The following is a 4,996-nucleotide window of genomic DNA, read 5'->3' on the forward strand; positions in this document are numbered from 1 at the left end:
CCGGCCCTGAAAAAAAAAGCGGGGGGGGTGGGTATCCTTTCTAATGGGATCCTTCAGAACTAAATGCAGAAATCAGAAACTATGACATGACTCTTTGGAATTTACCTTAAGGGGGGAAAAAATCTTACAAGTGTTGAAAGATATTTGTAGAAAGATTTTTTTTTTTTTGCAACAGTGTGAATAACATCTTATTAATAGCATGTTAACAGCCTAAACATCTATCCATGGGGGACAGGATCTGATACATCCATATTCTATTGGATATTGACTGCTTTCAGAGTATGGAGCATCTGATCAGCCTTCCTCTTGGGGGGAAATTCTAAGTAAAGCAGCACCCCTGCTTTCCACTACAGAGGTGGGACAAAGGCAGCTACGCCCACTCCCTGCTCCCTGGAAGGTAAAGTACAGGCATGTGAGCCGAGTGTGGCCAGTGAGATGCTCCTGCCTAAGGCTTTGCCCACAAGGGCACAGAAATAGTTAGTGATTGCCAAGTTGGCAGTGGAGCCTAGATGCCAGCTGTGTCTGGCGGAGCAGAGCCACCTCAGTGACCTAGACTGCTCACCTTGGAACTGTTTTGTGCAAGAGAAATACACTTCTGTGTTCATGGAATCACAAAGTTTTCTTTGTTACAGCAGCTCAGCTTACCCTGCTTGTGGCGGTGTTAATACATGGCCACAGAGTCCTTGGCACTCCGCCCATGGGAGGCACAGCCCTTGTCTACGACCCTCGAATGGGGGGTGGGCTGATGACTACATGGTCAGTGACTGTGGTGAAGTGACTTCTCAGGCGAGGTCATGAGAAGCACACCGCTCCCTCCCTGCTCACACTATACAACCCTTAAACTGATATAACTCACCCAACTAGTGTGGCTCAGTGGTTGAGCATGGTTCAATTCCCAGTCAGGGCATATGCCTAGGTTGTAGGCTTGGTCCCCAGTGTGGGCCTGCAGGAGGCAGTTGATCAATGAGTCTCTCTCATCATTGATGTTTCTATCCTTTTCCTTCTCCTTCTCTGAAATCAATAAAAATATATCTTTTTTAAAATTGATATAGTGCTATATAAACTGTCACGAAAAGATGTCATGGTTTAGTTTTAAGTGCAAATAGCATGTTCTAACATAGTAAGTACAGAATTGTCCCATTTTTGTAAAATAAAAGTGCTATATAAACTGTCATGAAAAGATGTTCATGGTTTAGTTTTAAGTGAAAATGGCATGTTCTAACATAGCAAGTACAGAATTGTCCCATTTTTGTAAAATAAAATTATTACTTTTCCATAGAATAAATTCTAGGATGCTCTGTACCAAAATTATACAGTACCGTATTGTCTTCAGGTATTGGAATTATATGGGTTTTTTCTTATGTTTACCTGTGTTTTCTAATTTTTTTCAAATAATGAACATCATTACACAGAGACTTGTATAGTTTTTAAAAATTAAAATTTTTTTTTAAATAAAGCCAGGGTTATACTAGTAAATCGAGGAATTTGAGAGTGCCGTTTATACCTCTTCACCTCTGGGAAATTTGTACATTCCCCAAGCAGAGACCCGGAAGCACAATCTTTAGGGAGTGGTAGCCCTGATAATTCCTCCCCTTCCTGTAAGCATATGCTGTCCCTCACATCTGGAGGTAGAGTTCAGTTCCCCTTTCTTAAATCTGGGCCACTCCTGCCACTGCTTTGGCCAATGCAATGCAGCATAAGATGTTTGAGGGCCTCCCGTCTCCAACCATAGGAAGACCGGAGGCTTCTGTTTCCTTCCTCTTACATCCTTGTCCTCAGGTGTTCCCTCTCCGAACCTAGCCCCAGCCGTGTGGAAAGGTCACGTGGAGGAGAACCAGGGCTCTCCCTTGGCAGCCTCAGCTGAGCTCATGGCCAGCAGCCGGCACCAGCTGCCAGCCCTGGGCATGAATCCGGTGGGATTCCAGCCCGTGCAGACCCAGGGGACAGTGGCTCTAACCAACGCCGGCTGGGGCTGAGCCCTGTGAGATCCCAGACTCATGGGAGGTACTAAAAATGGTAGTGTTTTTCACCTCTAGATTTTGGGGTACAATGGTAGCCAGCCTCCAAGATGGCTCCTCCTGGTACTCACACCCTCTTGTAGTCCCTCTGTTGTACCAGGGCTGGCCTGTGGGACTAACCGAATACAGCAGAAGTGATACATGGTGTGTTACTTCCAAGATTAGGTGATAAAAGACATGGTTGCTTCTGTCTGGGTCCCTCCCAGATCACTCTTCGTGTCCATGGAGAGAAGTCCACATGACCAGGATGGCCAACTGGTCGCTGTTTCACATCCTGAAAACCCCCTCAGTCCTGGGCCAACTGGGATGGTCACCCAAAACCACATGATGAGGAACTGAGGCCTCTGGACAGCAGTGAGCAAGAAACCAAGGTCTCCCACCAACAGCCACAGGAGGGAACCACTTTGGAAGCAAGTCCCCCAGCCTCGGCCAAGGCCCAGGGGACAGCTTGACTGCAGCCTCATGAAAGACCCGGATCCAGAACCCCAGCTAAGTTGACCCCTAGGAACTGTGTGAGCTATTAAAGCTTAGTCATTTTTAGCTGCTAAATTCCGGTCATGTGTTAAACAGCAATAGGTAACTTACACAGATGGTTTGTTACAGCCTAATAGGTAACAGAACGGAGGAGCATGTCCGATGGGGTCCTGCACCCTGTTTTAAACAGCTGCGATGATCTTTCTGTTTGGGGAATTCTTTTCCTTTCCTGAAAATCAACCTGAGGGAATTTTGCTTTTCCTGAAGAGCAGAGCAGCGCTGGGCTGGCAATGGGTGAGCTCATCCCAACACTAATTGTTTTCCAGGCTTTAACAATCAATCTCTGGGGCTCACGAGGTCCGCCCACCTCTCCATTTCCAGACGCTCTCAGAGGCTGCCCTGATCTCCCCAGACGTGCTCACCTGGGCCTTAGACAGCCTTCTCTGCTGGAAAGCATCCCCCAGGGCTCCAGCAACATGGCCATCTGGGTGCAGAGAGCGATGCACAGGGTGCAGGGCATGCACATGGGCTGTGGGGACCTGGGGGGTCTTGATCTAAAATCTTTCCAACGAGGCACCCAGGTATTTGAGATTTCACCTGTCAAGTGTGATTAATTCACATGGGAGGGGAAATTTACTCAGCAGCATCTCCTTCTGAATGAGTGTATGGAAGACATTCTTTCCTGCCCAGGGTCGCAGAAGAGCCGTGGGGATGCAATCCAGGGAGGCACAAAAGGCAAAGCTAACGTTGGCTCCACCTCCTACTGCTGGGTTAGACTGCCCTTAGGGCTGCAGGGCTGCGCACATGCAAGCACCCAGCCTGCTCCAGGGCAGGTTACGGTGTGCACCAGGGACGCCCGTAGCAAAGTAGATGATTATACAAGTAACGTGGAATGAGCTGTTAGTTTCTTGGCACTGTTGTAACAAGCTACCACAAACTGGGTGGCTTAAAATATCGGGAATTTATTCTCTTCTAGTTCTGGAGGCTAGAAGTACAAAATTGAGGTGTCAGCAGGGTTGGTTCCTTCTGGGGGCTGTGCGGGGGTCTGTTCCAACCCTCTCTCCTGGCTTCTGGTGCTTTGCTGGCAGTCGTTGGCGTTCCTCCGCTTGTCCATGCATCACCCCGATCTCTGCTTTCACGTTCACATGGCATTTTCCCTGTGTGCGCGTTGCTGTGTCCACATTTTCCCTGTTAATGACCTCATCTTAAGTTGATTGTCTGCAAAGATCCCATTTCCAAATAAGTCACAGTCACAGGCACTAGGAGTTAGGATTTCAACATCTTTTAGAGGAAGACACAATTCAACCCATAACACTGAGCATTTAGTAAAAAACAGTTAATCTCCATGAAATCCCAGGCATTTGACATGATAGTGATTTTACATACATTTTTCCTAACCCTCACAATAAGATTTCCCAATATTACGGGTCTTATCCTTACGTAGCTAGAAAATAGAGGCTCTGGAGTCAGATGGCCTGGCTTCGCCACTTAGCTGGGAGGCCTTGGGGCAAGTTAATTAACCTCTCTGTGCCTCTGTGTCCTCATTTGTAAAGTGAGGATAATAGTACCTCCATCCATGCTGAGTTGTTGAAAGAATTTTAAAAGATAATACACAGAGCCTGGTGCATCGTAATTACTGAACTCGTGGTAGCTGTTGTAAGTAGTGGAGTCAAAACTTAAATCCAGTCCAGCCAGCTGTGGTTCAGTTTGTTCAGCGTCATCCTATGCACCAAGAGGTCACTGGTTTGATTCCTAGTTAGGGCACATGCCCAGGTTGCAGGCTTGATCCCCATTAGGGGGCGTGCAGGAGGCAGCCAATGGATGTTTCTCTCTCATCAATGTCTGTCTCTCTCTCTCTCCTCCCTTCCTCTCTCTCTCTCAAAATCAATAAAAACATATTTTTAAATGTCTTTTAAAAGTCACTTAAAAAAACAAAAACATAACAACAAAACCCCATACCACTTACATCCCTCTCTCCTTAGTTTTGATTCCTTCTCTCTTTCCTCTTAAATCCAGCATGACTGGGTGTCAGCCACTCCTGCATCCATGATCTCCCTGCATCCTCACAGTACCCCCTGGGAGGCGAATACTTCTGGCTGTATTTTCTGGATGAAGGAACTGAGACACAGAGAAGTAAGGTGACTTGACCAAGGTTACCCAGCAGATAAAACATTCTAGTCTAGCTCTGCTGATTCTAATATTTTTTCCCCACTATGTTGCCTGTCATCTAGGGCACAGACATAATAGTTGCAAGTAACCTCTGGTAGTCAGCTGAGATTATGAGTTTTTGGCAGTGACCACTCTGAGACTATGGCAGGAGTCTATTTCCATAAGAGTCAGCTCCTGGCAGGTTCAGATAGCTCAGTCCAGCAGATCTGCTGTTATTTCTTGAGAAGGTCCTGGAGAAGGAAGATATCTCTCCTCTTCCTCTCCCTCTCTCATTCTCTCTCTCTCTCTCTCTCTCTCTCTCACACACACACACACACACACACACACACAACACA

The sequence above is a fragment of the Myotis davidii genome, unplaced genomic scaffold, assembly GCF_000327345.1.
Source record: "Myotis davidii unplaced genomic scaffold, ASM32734v1 scaffold415, whole genome shotgun sequence".
In the NCBI taxonomy this organism is placed as follows: Eukaryota; Metazoa; Chordata; class Mammalia; order Chiroptera; family Vespertilionidae; genus Myotis; species Myotis davidii.